This window comes from Castor canadensis, chromosome 4, assembly GCF_047511655.1.
Source record: "Castor canadensis chromosome 4, mCasCan1.hap1v2, whole genome shotgun sequence".
Taxonomy (NCBI): Eukaryota; Metazoa; Chordata; class Mammalia; order Rodentia; family Castoridae; genus Castor; species Castor canadensis.
The window spans coordinates 149608203-149622999 of record NC_133389.1 but is presented as its reverse complement, the minus strand read 5'-3'; the positions used below and the strand labels follow the sequence as shown (position 1 = coordinate 149622999).

The 14797-nt window shown below is 39.5% G+C and overlaps 1 long non-coding RNA gene across 3 annotated transcripts in view; it reads right to left on the bottom strand.

The window, feature by feature from the left end:
• LOC141422615 (uncharacterized) overlaps positions 1-14797 on the bottom strand; it is a 246958-nt gene that overhangs the window by 193657 nt on the left and 38504 nt on the right. For 2 of the 3 annotated variants that reach the window (XR_012447326.1, XR_012447327.1), the window contains exon 2: positions 8817-8852. This is a non-coding gene — a long non-coding RNA (uncharacterized lncRNA). Of the gene's footprint in view, positions 1-8816; positions 8853-9720; positions 9774-14797 lie in introns of all 3 variants that reach the window. The other variant, XR_012447325.1, reaches the window with a different exon arrangement.

The following is a 14797-nucleotide window of genomic DNA, read 5'->3' as shown; positions in this document are numbered from 1 at the left end:
TGGAGACAAAATACCCAAGAGACAAGAAAGTAAAGAATATATAAAGTTGTGGTAGCAGTAAATTTTGGTTTCCACATTCCTACCTCTCTTCTATGTATATGTATATTGTATAATTATATATACTCAAAGCACATAGTGATTCTTTACCTCTGAGACTAGCTGTTCTATTATATTCCTACTCAAGTAAACTATCTAGATGAGATAGTGTATACACTTCTTCTTTTGATATAAATCCTGGAGAAAGAGTTTCTTTTCAGAGAAACACAGAATATAAAATCTATTATTCTGCTGGTGGAGTGGTTCAAGTGGTAAGAGTGCCTGCCTAGCAAATGTGAGGCCCTGAGTTCAAACCCCAGTACCATCACACACGCATACACACACACAAACATACACACACGCACACACACACACATGTGCGCACACACACACACACAAAATGTAGGCTTTTAGCCAGGTGCTGATGGATCACTCCTGTAATCCTAGCTACTTGGGAGGCAGAGATCAGTAGGATCAAGGTTCAAAGCCAGCCGGGGCAAACAGTTTCAAGACCCTATCTCAAAAAGACCCATCACAAAAAAAAAAAAGAAGGACTGGTGGAGTGGCTCAAGGTATAGGCCCTGAGTTCAAACCCAGTACTGCAATAATAATAATAATAATAATAATAATAAAATAAAATTTGTTATTCCATGATTACTATTCATGAAATGCACTATAGATTAATACCCTGTCCAATTGTTCAAACTTGAATACATAAGCAAAAGCTCTGATGACTGAATATAGAAGAATAAGGCTGAGAGATGTGATTGGATGCAACTTGCCAATAATGTTGGGGTGACAGATATTTGGTGATATTCACAGTCATTCTTGTTCTCCATCCTAGTGAAAGTAAAATGTCTAAGTGATTCATGTAAGGGAATGTAACTAGTACTGCCTTTTAAAAAGCCAAACTAGCATTTTGGGGCATCATCTGATAATGGGAGGAAGAAGAACTGAAAGCCCTGACAATTGCCCTGAGGATCTGAAACCTCCAGATCCAGTCCCTGTCTGGAGTCAGCACTTGCTCTTCTCTTGGTGGAGATGGCCTCCCACCTTTGATGCTGACAGGCTCCATTCTGTCCACCAAGCTGTTACTCTGAGATTGGGCAGAGGCCCTCCAATCCTCTTTAGTAAGTGGAGAGCCTGAGAATTGCTCAAAGGACCATGTTGTCTTCCTCTAGTGTCCCTACTGGCTTGTGCTCGGTCACAGCTGCACATGGGACATTTTCGCTGGAGGTTTGATGAACGCAGTCCTAAAAGCATCTTTTCATGGACAAGCACATCCAGTGCTTCGTTCAGCCTCAGGTTCCTGACAGGAACATAAGGAGAAAGGGGAAGGGACAAATGACCCATCCTTCCTCTGTCACAAGAAAAAGGACAGGGTCCTTCATTCCACGCACAACACTCGGGTGCAGAGTAAGATGTTCGGCTCCCAAACTGCCTTGTCGCACAGTGTCCTGAATTCCCCGCTAAGGGAGTAGACCATTGTTGTTGAGTCCTAACAAGGGAAGTGGATTTGGGGCTGGTGAGGCTCAGGACTGTAGATAGGAGCCCAGGTTGAGGCTGAGGTGGCATTAGGGACCAGGGCTGCTAAGAAAACCCAAGGCAAGAGGAAACCAGGAGGTCAGTGAGAGGCATAGTGATAAACTGAACCAGACGAGAATGAATGCAAGAGGGAGGAAAACAAGAAAAAATGCGGAGGAAGGCAAATCAAGCAGTAATGTGAGGCGTGCATGGAGACAAAGGACGTGATAAGAGCAAGGAAAATAGGTGAGAGACTGAAACATTTAAGTCCTAAGGAGGTGGAGTTCAGGAAGATCAGAGTTCAAGGCCAGTCCAAGGCAAAAATTTGGTAATATCCCATCAACAAACTGAGTGTGGTATTTCACATCTGTAATCCCAGCTACTATGCAGGAGGTGTGAGAAGGCTTGTGCTCAAGTAGTGTGAGACTAAAAGTAACTAAATCAAAAAAGGGCTGGGGAAGGGGTGACTCAAGTGATGGAGCACCTGTTTAGTAAGTGCAAGACATTGAGTCCAAACCCCAGTACAACCGAAAAATCACAATAAAATAAAATAAAATACTCAAGCATTACATTTTAAGTAGCAAGAGAAGGGTCTTCAGAAAGAAAATATGCCATATGCATCTGCCTTAATGAAATTATTATTATATAATTGCTATTGCATGTGACTTTATTCCTGTTATATGATTACTATTTGCTTCCATTATATTCCCTTAATAAAATAAAAATAATCATAAATCAAATCCTTTTTAAAGTAAATCTTTAATCTTTCCTACAGTGCTTTCTGAATGTTTCTTTCCAATTGGTTACAGATCAGATTTTAAAAAGTATGAAAAGTACTCTTGTAAATCTTGCCAAAATTAAAAAAAAATTAAACTGAAAAATCCAATCCAAATATTTCATACTTTATGCTAATGGATCAGATTACATTTCTGTGATCAGAAATAGAAGCGTTTAATAAACACATGTTGATAAAATGACACAACCTTTGGCATTCATCAAGCATTGTCTGTATAAAAAGTAGCACTGGAGAGGGCTGGGGTGGTGGCTCAGGTGGTAGAATTCCTGCCTAGTAAGCACAGGCCTGGAGTTCAAACCCCAGTACCACCCAAGAAGCTACACTGGAGCCATTATGCAATATTTGAAAGAAATTTCACTGAATCTCACAAACATAGACAATGCAAGAAGCAGACACAGAAGAGTACATGACTTACTTTATTGTAGACCAAAACCAGACAAGGATAATGTATAAGATGGAAAATCAGAATAGTGGTAAGCTTTGAGGAGAACCAGGAATGATTTTGTAGGGTCACAGAGGATTCTAGGAGTTGGAAATATTCTATTTTGTCAGCAGGGAAGCGGTTACATGAGTGTGTTCATTGTGTGAAAAATCATCAGGCTTTACATTTATGACTTAGAATTGTGGAAAACATAATGCTTCAGTTTTTAAGAGTAGAAAAATCAATGGAGCTTCTTTGATTATTTATTACCTTTAGAACAGATTCTAGCAGAGGCACAATTGCAGGTGGCATAGATGGGCACCTTGACTACCCAAAGTTGAATTTTCATCCTCTTCAATACACAGTTCAGTAGACTGGAAAGATTTCTTCTGTGAGTTATTCCCTTCATTTCTCACTCTTCTTTCATCCAGGTACTCATCCTAGTATATTTAATATGCAACCTTTTGTTTCTTCTAGATAGAAATATGTATGTATGTGTGTGGTGTGTGTGTGTGTGTATACACACACACATATTTCCATGTATCTGTGAGGTGTTGGGTTCAATCCCCAGCACCATAAAAAGAAATATTTACATCCTTGAAAAATTCATGACGGCGTTTTATGTATGTGCAGTTAATGTAAATAATTGACACTATGCTATAATTTTCATTTTATTTCTTAACAAAGCAGACAGAAATACATGAATGGACACAAAAAGACTTAAACACTGTGATTTTTATATTGATTCCTGTTGCATAAAATGTAATTTATTTATTATAATAAGTAACATTACACAGTATGCATGTATTTTACTTATTCTTTGTCCCTAGACACCTTGTTGCCTTCCATTCTTCCCTATCACAAATAGATTTCCATATGGATCAGTTTAAAAGCTAGTTAAGCACATGTGTGTGTGGGGGGGGGGCACTGAGCCCAGGACCCTGGGGATGCTAGGTAAGGACTCTACCATGGAGCAACACCCCCAGGCCCAGTTAAGCACATTTTAAGGTCTTTTCATCTTTATCATCAATTGCATTTCAGGAAGGTTCACTCACAGCCCCATCAGGTTTTCAAATTCTTTCTTACTAATGTCTTATTTTCTTGGCAAAGTTACAGGATGCACGTCCAGAAATTTTAGCATGAGCAATGCAGGAAACCTCGTCTGGTGGTACAGAAATGAACCTGACTTTGAAGATCTATAAGCCCTGTGGCCTATTCAGACTGCTTACTTTTCCACAGAAGAATAGTACAGGGTTCCTGAGCTATGTTACTATACAGTTAGCTTAAACATAAGGAAATGCATCCTTTGCTCACATAAATAGCCCCAAATGGTTCCAGCTTGCTGAGCAATTTAGAGGTGGGGGGGTTGAGAGAAGCCTTGTTCCACATAGTCATTCAGCAGATCAGCTCACAGAGGTTGTGTCATCTTTAACACATGGATTCTAAGCTCTCCATAGGTGTTTCTGTAGCCCAGGGAATAAGAAAGAGCATGGCAGATTCTACATGGGGATTTCTTTTTTTTGTGGTATTGGGGTTTGAACTCAAGTCCTACACCTTGAGCTACTCCACCAGCCTTTTTTTGTGATTTTTTTTTTTTTTTTGAGATAGGGTCTTGCGAACTATTTGCCAGGCTGGCTTCCAACCATGAGCCTCCTGAACTCTGCCTCCTGAATAGTTAGGATTACAGGCATGAGCCACCAGAACCTGACTTATATGGGGAATTTTTATGGGCCAGGCTGGAATTGGAGTGCATCACTTTTACTCACATTTCAATGGCTAGAACACAGTCATGTGGCCACTTCTGACTGCAAGGAAAGCTAGGAAGTGAAGGCTCCTCATGTGTCTGGGAGGAAGGAACCATTTTGATGACAAGATAACAGTCCTTCTCATGGGTCATATTGATTTTTCAGGGCCACTAAAGGAATTTTAGTATGGATTTTTTTTCTCAAGATAGCCTTAAGTTGTTAATTTTAACTCATATACTCATTACAACAATCTTAGCTCTGTGCTTGTAGGAATTGCCAGGCACTGTTGTTTTTGATCTTGGGATTACATTTGCCTCAGTGAGACTTAAGCAGTTGATGGACATGATGCTTCATTTCTGTCAAACTAGAGATTCTTTAATCCATCTCCTGCTACCCAAAATGTCACCTTGTGTTCAGCATCATATGTGAGGCCCACAGCTTAGGGTTAAGAGCATGTATAAGTGAATCAAACATAGCTGGTTCAGATCCTACATCAACTCATCCACTGCATGACCGTGGAAAGCTTAATTAGTGTTTGTCTCGCACTCCTTCAACCCCAAAGCAGGCAGACAATGGTATCAACCTATAGCACTGCATAAAGGTTAAATGAGGTGATGTACACTTAGCACTGTGCCTGACATCTTGTAAGTATCTAAGTATTAACAAGTTGGTTAATGATCAGCTAGTAATGGTACAAATATGTTATCAAGCTGATTACAGTAGAGATACAAGTTGACCTTTCTAAATAATTGATTTATAAACTATCATCATCTGAACCCTCTGGGAATGTTTACGAGAAACAAATATATATCCAGGATATTATTTTTACTGTATCTATGATCTACTTACTATCTACCACCACAAGATAAGCTCTCTCTGAATAGCTGAAGCTAGGTTGTGTTCCACCCATTGTGACTTGAGCCATGGAGCCTGTGTCATGCAGTGCCAAGAAAAATGAGGCAGCTAGCTCATCAGCCAAAGGGTCCACCTAGCTGTGGTGACATTGCAAACACTGGGCTCATGCATTCTGAAATGTGTAGGTGATGGAGGAAGCAATAGTTCTTCTCTGGTCAACATAACTGCTGAAGAGATATGGTCTTTTCTTTTTCTATATATTTTCTAAATTTAAATAATCTCTTATTCCAAAAATGGGATTTGAATTTGCTTACATGCGAAAACATAACACAAGATAAAGAGTAAGTAAAGAAATCATGGAACATGGAAAAGAAGAGTGAGGCAAATAAACCCAGGGATAGCAATGTCACACAAAGTGCACAGTACAGGCAGGGCATGGTGGGTCAAGTCTATAATCCTTGCTACTTGGGAGGCAGAGATTGGGAGGATCACATTTAAAGCCAGCCCAGGCAAAAAGTTTAAGAGACCCCATCAAAATCAATAGCTGGGTGTGATGGCAATGTGCCTGTCATCCTAGCTATGCTCAAATAGGAGGGTCATGGTTCAGGCTGCCCGAGGCATAAAACAAGACCCTATCTCAAAAATAATCAGCACACAAAAGAGCTGGTGAAGTGACTCAAGTAGTAGAGTACCTGCCTACCTAGTGCAAAGCCCTAAATTCAACCCCCATACTGCCACAAAAAAAAAAAAGAGTTCAGTACAAGTTTGATATATAGGGTAGAATTTGACTGAGCTTCCTAGCATCAAAAGCAAAAAGAATGACACCTTTTCAATGAAAGCTGCACATGAAAATTGCAAACATTCCTGATTCTGAGGTCTGAAAGATGGCTATTTCTTCATTGACTAACTATAAACAGAGTAATTTGCCACCTAATGTAGCCAGAAGGTTCTCAACAGCATATCTATAGTAACTATAAGCCCTCCGTGCAGGCAGCTGAGAGTGTATTTGATGTTATTATAGCCACTGTTTCTAATGCACAAAGGACTGAAACTGTGTCTCCTTCTTGATTAGTACATTCTAGTAGATAAAGGAAGACAGATGTCATGATTGTCCAGAACTTGTAGTTCAAAATCCATGTGGTGGTTTTTGGTTCCTTTGAATACCTGTGGTCAAATGCTCAATGTTTCAAGGAGGGACTTAGATAAGAATTTTGTAGCAAAAGAAGGATTTTCACATTAACCTCTATAATTCCTTGCTGGCTTTTTATTCCTACCCAATACAAACTACCCTTTTTTTTTCATAACTACATGACACCTAATGAACAGTATTTTATTGTAATTAACTGAATGAACAGTTGATTTGATACCCACAGGACTTTTCTCCTTTCTTCTAAGACTGTGTGTGTGTGTTCAAAAAAGTAGACTGAAGAATAAGGCAACTTAGAAGAAAAGAGTTAATAAGGACAGAGGGACGAGGTGATACACAATGCTCTCTGATCTTTGTTCTTGTGTTCTCAAAGACACAAAAGTGCAGAAAATGCACAATTATGGGACTCAGCCTGCCTGTGTGAAGCCTGTCCTGTGTTTGGAATTCATTTTGGAAGAGGTGTGTTTTTCATTATGCCACATGGATTTTCGCATTCGAGAGTATAATTACCAAACCCAGCCCTCAAACCACTGCAAAAACATCACATGCTTCTCGCACACATTTTTTTCCCTTCAAACTGGCACTCAAGCACCCTCCAAGAGCCCCACCCACGGTAGCGTTAGCTTAAAATTCTTTTCCAACACAGTTGTAGCATGGCTTTCATCCACAAAGGAGGTATTATCAGCTTTAGACACAGGATTCTTCTTACATTACAGATAACTAAGTGCCTTTAGTCTGTAATCGTGGTTGTATGAAGACTCTGAGTGGGGCTCCCCCAACGGTGTGCTGGTATGTCTGTCACGCCTAGGATAGTCAGTCTAGTGCTACAGACTTGAAGTCTTAAAGGTCAACTCAGGTTGGAATACTTCTATTTAATTTAAAGTTTTGAAATAGCGCAAAGAAGAAATGAAGACAGGAAAGGATATTTTATGTTTGCTTTTCAACCCAAGAGCCAGTCAGGACCTCAGATCTGGGTTCTTGCTCTCTCCTCTCTCTGCAGGTTGGCAATGGCAGCTCTGAGGTTTCTGCAGATGCCCCAAATTCTACTACGTAGTCCAGGCTGTCTTTGAATTTAAGATCCTCCTGCCTCAACTCTCTCAAATTGCATGTGTGCACCACCACACCTGGCTTAATACAGCTTTTTTGAAGAGTCTCAATAAAGAGGAGGGGCATGGAGGGGAGGGAATCACTTATTATTACCTCAGATGTATGTAGATTATACAGCACTAACACAATACAAGATGACTTTTTGACCAGGCACTGGTGGCTCACGCCTGTAATCCTAGCTACTTGGGAGCCAGAGATCAGGAGAATAGTGGTTTGAGGCCAGCCCAGACAAATAGTTCACAAGATCCTGTCTCAAAAATACCCAATACGAAAAAGGGCTGGTGGAGTGGCTCACGTGGTAGAGCACCTGCCTAGCAAGAATGAGGTCCTAAGTTCGAACCCCAGTATTGCCCCCCTAAAAACAGATGTTATTTTGGTGATATACTAACAAACATTTGTTATTTTGATAGTTAAGTGTTTATATTATCTTCCATTTTAATAACATTTACATATGCTTGATATTTTTCTAAGTACCTTACATCTATTAACTCTGTTGAGCTCCTTTCTGTAACAACTCTAGGAAGAAAGTAGGTAACACTTTAGCCCTACAACAGGTGAGGAAACTAAGGTACAAAGGTACCAAGTATTTTGTCTCTGGTTGTTTAGCAAGCCACAGGTAAGCCCTGTATTTGAACCTATCCGTTTAGCTCCAGTGTCCATGCTCTTAGGGAGATGATGAGGCCATTGAGAGGAAGCCTCCTTTCCACTGCATGGACTTGTCTGTACAGCTTGGGGAATCTGCAGAGGCCTCAGTAACTGCTGCCCCCAGCTTGGGTGTAGTGAGAGCAGAGAATCACAAAGGCAGTGAGGGAGAATGCTAGGGCCCAGCTTGATCTGTTCTAATGCTCTAGGGAATCCATTGTGTGTAATGAATTCTCTTCTCATCTATGCCCCCAGAATAGTTATAGCTATGTACCAGTCTTGAGTACATAGCCTGTACCTTGTAACTTCAGAAAAATGGTTACTCAAGTTAGTTCTCTCATATAACCCCCCTTCAAAAAGTCTGTCTGACTATAGTAAATAACTAAGCTGAGTGTGGTGGTACAAGCCTGTAATCCCAGCTACTCAGGAGGCAGGAGGATTGGGAGTTCAAGGTCAGCCTGGGCAATGTTAGCAAGACCCTATCTCAGAAACAAAATAAAAACAAAAGGGCTGGGGGCATGGCTCAAGGAGTAGAGCACTTACCTGGCATGTGCAAGGCCCTTGGTTCAATCCCCACTACTGCAAAAAAAAAAAAAAAGTGCTATTAATTATACAAAACATTACCTCAAAATTTAGTGGCTAAAAAAATTATGTTTGCAATTTATAGTGGTCAGAAATTTGGAAGCAGCTTAGCTGGCAATTCTGGTTCAGGAGGACAGTTTGAACGTTGGCCAAGGGCTATGGGCCTCTGAAGGTGTCACTGCTGTGGATGACTTGCTTTCAAGACAGCTCCTTCACATGGTGCTGAGAGGAGGCCCCAGTTCCACTCCACAGGGGCTTCCATATAAGGCTACTTCAATGCTCTTACCATATGTCAGCTAGTTTCCCCAGAGTTTGTCAACCAAGGTGGGGAGCAAGAGGAAGTATGGTACCCTGAATGAACCTAGTCTCAAAAGTCACACATTGTTACTTGCCTTATTCTATTCATTACCAGAGAGTTGTTAAGTGTAGCCCCCACATAATGGTAGGAGAATTAGTCTACACCTTTTGAGGGCAGAAACATCAAAAATATGTGAACATATTTTCAAACCACCACTCTAGCACATCAAATTGAGGATTTCATGTAGTACTGGAGTAGACATTAATAGTGGGTCTGTGTGCCATGAGTGGTTGTGCATGCCCGTTGATTTCAGTGCTTGGGAGGCTGAGGCAGGAGGATCACAAGTTCAAGGTCAGGCTAGGCTGTATAGTGAGACCCTCTCAAAAAACCCAGGACTGGAGATGTAGCTCAGTGGCAGAGAGTTTGCCTAGGATGTCCAAGAGCTGGATTTGATCCCCAGCACTGTCAAAAAAAAAAAAAGTCTGAATTGATTAAAAGAAAAGTGTTAAGTAAATAAAGATACAAGTAAGGTACAGGATAGCAAAATTTATGACGATGGCATATTACCTTGCACAGAAGTTGGTATTACTGCCATAGAAGATGTTCAGTCTTCCAGTGCACTGTGGGAGGAGACAAGGGTGTCTAAAGAGGTTAGACAGAGAAACTCAGAATTTGAAAGCACAGAGCAGAGCTGAAAGACATATTACATGTGCACTGGAACACAACATGAGGGTAATTTGCTTTGCTTTTCTTTAAGCTGCCTTGATATCTTTCAGAAGAACTTTATTAAGATTCCATCCACATTCTGTTAAGGTGTGCCCCTTTAAAATATAAAATTCAGTGCTCTATAAAATATATTCGCAAAGTTGTATAACCATCACCAATATCTAATTTCAGAATATTTTTTCACTGACAGTGTGACTCAGGTGGTAGAGCAATTGCATATCCAGCATAAGGTCCTGAGTTCAAACCCCAGGACCACCACCAAAAAAAAGAAAGAAAAAGAAAAAGACTATTTTTCCACCGCCAGCCCCCAGAAAAATAGTAGTCATTCTCCATACCCTGTTCCCTCAGTTCTTGGAAAACACCAATCTAGTTTCTGCCTGTATGGATTCGCCTATTCTGGATATTGTGTGTAAGTGGAATTACATGGTGGGTTGCCTTTTGTGTTGCCTTCTTCATTTACCATAGTGTTATCAAAGTTTATCCATGTTGTAGCAGGTACCAGTACTTCATTACCACTGGGGACTGAATAATATTCCATTTATGGATATACCACATTTTGTTCATTCATTCACGGATTGGCTGACATTTGAGTGTTTCCACCTTTTAGCTAATCAGGGAAAAAAAACTACTCTGAGCAGAAGCCATTGCCAGAAGGCTTCAGTCCCACTCTATGTGGACTATCTTCTTCTTCTTCTCCTCCTCCTCCTCTTCCTGCTCCTTCTTTCTTCTTCTTTTTGATATTATTCAGTTCTTTATACAACTCAAAGTGAACAGATAGGCATTTTTAAGAAACATAATAGAACTTTATTAGTGCATATATACAAATTTACATGGTTGAAACTGGAGAAACCTAAACAGCTTTAAAACACAATTTGCTTTTTCTTCAGTTTAAAGTGACTTCAAAACAAATGCACAGTCCCAAAAGCCTCCATCATGGGTTTAAGAACCTTTTTTTTTCAAGCCGCAATTTTTCAATAAATCCATTCTGGTAACTCATAGGTGCAGGGCAAGAGTGGTACACAGTGGGCAGTGTGTAAGCTGGCAGGACCTTTTATGCTTGAGGCAGGACCATAGGGAGAGTGTCACAGGTTTTCTCATTTTTCAAGTTCTTTGGCAAAACAAAGATAAACATTTTACTAAGATCATCTTTTAGCATTTAACGAAGCATATTTTATCTTTCGAATAGTGAACTTGTAGCAAACATGTTCCATGATTGAAGTAGATGAAGGTAGAAGTAACCTTGAAATGGACACTGTGCTAGTTGGGGAAGTAAATGTCTGCTTAGACTGAGACTTGGAATTTTTACAAAAAAAAAATCTGCTAGATTTGATTATCAGCAAAAAGCCTGATGCTATGTGTTCTTCTTTCTAAGCCCTCTCTAGTAGGCTTGTGTGGACCTAACACATTAAATATATGATGTGCCACGTTTGTCACATGACAGGTGAAAGTGCCATGATAGATTATTTGTTTAGGGCCAAGCTTGGACTGCCAGGTCTACTGCCTAGGCCAGGGCCTAGGCTCATGCCTCGTACAAAGCTTCTCTCTCCTAAGGGACAGAGGTCTCAACATGAGTGTGTACATGAAAGACGGTCAATTGTGCCCTCATTCATGTAGCTGTTCCCACATTTGTTGCAATATGCTGAATCCCCAGAGAGGCCTTTGCTTTATAGACCATTGTTCCACTAGCCATTGTGCTACCCACAACGTGAGGCTTCCATGCACTACCCAATTGTCAGTACAAATCACCAGTAGCCATGGCTCAAGACGTACTACCACAGCCACACTGCCTGGAGTTCTGCCATTGAGTGCTCTGGTTTTCTCCCTTCTCAAATCAGATTGGGCTGTGGTGGGCTGAACTCACGGAGCTTGGGCTCCCCCTGCTAGACCCATCTGATTGCAAAGTATTTTCAAGGGTGGGTGCTGTCAGATCATAGACATTGAGGTGGCTACTTGGGGTGCTAAGGTGATTTTACAGGTCATTGGGTAGCTGTTGGAGAGGACATTGCATTGTAACAACACATGCCACTTATTCAGAGTAAGGGCCTGTGCTATATCAGAGGAAGGCCAGTGAAATCAGCCACCTATACACCCCTTTGTGGGTAGGCTGGCTCAGCCAGTTCATACCATGACTCATAAAAATCTTGGTTAGGGGCAAAAGACACAGACGTTTTACCGGAAAGGATGGCAAATAGGCATATGTGAAGATGTGCATACCACCAGGCATGGTAGACATGCCTCTAATCCCAGCACTTGAAAGGCTAAAGCAGGAGGATCGTGAGTTCCAAGTGAGCTTGGGATACATAGTGAGACTCTATCTCAAAAAAGAATATTCATCATTTTGTCATTAGGGAAATTCAATTAAGACCCCAATAAGATCACTATATGCTTAACACAGCTGATGAAAATCTGGAGAAACTGGATTATTAAATATGAGATCATTTGCACTAGCAATTGCATCACTAGGATTTTGACCCAGAGAAATGAAAACTTAGATTTCATTCACAAAACCCATATGCAATGTGCCAAACTTCAAATGTTCTTCAACACAGGAATAGCTAAAATGTGGTAAATTCATACCATGGAACACTTTCTGCAACACAAGGGAGCAAACTCCTGATGCCTGTAACAACTTAGAGGGATCCCAAGGGAATTGCGCTCTGAAAAAAGTCAGTCTTAAAACATTATACGACTTCATTTACATAGCAGTCTGAACTCACACAATTATAGAGATACAGGACAGACAGTGATTGCCAGGGTAGAAGGAGAGGGAGAAGAGCTCTGTGGTGTACCTGTTATGTTTCTCTCTCTCTCTCTCTCTCTCAATGTAGTCTTTCCTTTTTTTAAGAATCTGCTTCTTGATGTGGTGGTAGTCACATGTATTACATGTGATAAAATTACACAGAATTAAATATACAAAAAAATAGTGCAAGAAAAATTGGAGAATAGAATCACTATCCTTTTCCTGTTTGCAATATTGTTTTATAGTCATGCAAGATTAGTTATGATAGAAGGAAACTGGTAAAGGTATACAGCATTTCTCCACATTCTCTCTTACAAGTACATGTGAATCTACAGTTATGTCAAGATGAAAATTATGTACATATAGTAAATTGAAAATGCATCCAACTTATTTTGTAAAAAGTCAGTGGTGGGGGCTATGCATGTGTGGGAGAAGGCTTTATATGGGAAATCTTTGGACATTCCTCTCCATTTTATTGTGAACCTAAAACTGCTCTAAAAAAGAAAGTCTCATAAAGTCTCATATGAGATGATGGATATGTTAATGAGCTTGATTGTGGCAATCATTCCACAATATACATGTTTTTAAAACATCACATTATACATCCTGATTATATACAATTCTTTCAATGAAGCTGAAAAACTTAAAGATTAAAGTCACAAAAAATAACAGGAGTGCAATGAATAAACTCTGAGAAAGTCTAAATAAAGTAGTACAAAAAGAGATGCGGAATACAAAAGGAAATAATTAAAGACTCAATCCAGGATTGATGGGAAAACAAGAATGAGGCGTGACCCCTAATCATTACACAGTTTCTTTTGGGAGTGATCTAATCCTCTAATCTTAGGTTGTGGCAATAGTTGTATAATTTTGTGAATATACGAAAAACCATTGAATTATATATATATATTATCTAAATTTTATGAATATGAATTTTATAGTATATGAGTTATATCTCAATTAAGATGTTTAAATCAAAGGAAAAATTAAAAAGACAGAATCCAGAAGCTATAACACCTAACAGAAATTCCACAAAGAGAACACAAAAAACACTGAAGAAATTTACAAGAGAATTCAAGAAAATTCCCTAGAATTGAAAGATATACATTTATAGATTTAAAAAACCTCTATAGCATGTTGAACAATGAAAATATTAGACATACCAATGTACAACAATGTGAAATGTTAGTCTATTACATATAAAGAGGAATTTTCCAATTTGCAAAAGTCGCATACACTGGATCAAGATAAGAATGTTACCAGATTTGTTTGTATTTATTTTTTAATTTGCATAACCAACATTCACTCTTTTGGGTGCCTAGTTCAATGAGTCTTGACAATCGCATAGACTCACATAACCACTACCACAAAACATAACAGCTATACCACCTCAAAAAATTGTTCGTGTTGTTCCATTATAGCCCAACCCTCCTTCGCTAATATCCTCTGACAGTTACCAACCTGTCCTCCATTACTATGGTTTTGACCTTTCCAAAAAAGGTTATAATTATAAATAGAATTGTGCTGGATGTAGCCTTTTGATTCTGATTTCTTTTACTTAGCCTAAAGCATTTGAAAGTCAGCCATGGTGTTGCAAGTATCTATCATTCATTCTTTTTCTGTCTGAGTAGTATTCCATTTTGTAGATATACCACAGTTTGTTTATCCATTCACCAGTTGAAGGATATTTGAGTGGGATTAGTGGATCCTATGGTAAATGATTGCCGATAGGAGCCTGAGGATTCATAGTGGAGGAGAGTTCCAGTCGTTTCTCATTGTCTTCCATAACTTGGCATTTTGTCTTCAATTAGTTTTTGTTAGTTTATTCATACTAACAGGCATGTATAGTAGCTCATGGTTTTAAGCTGCATTTCCCTAATGAGCATATTATCTGTCCATCTTCTTTGATGAACGTCTTTTCAAACATTTTTACTACTTTTAAACTGAATATTTTTAAATTTGGGTTTTAAGAGTTCTTTATATATTCTGGGCACTAGTTCTTTATGTGATTTGCAAATATACTCCCAAATCTGAGTACTATCTTTTCGATGTCTTGGGTATAGTGTAAACTAAGAGTGAAAGTTTTTCTTAATGTTGGCAATGGATTTTCAATGGGCTGTGCTACATGTTGACAAAACTAACCTTTCTCCCTTGAATTGTTGTGACATCATTGATGAA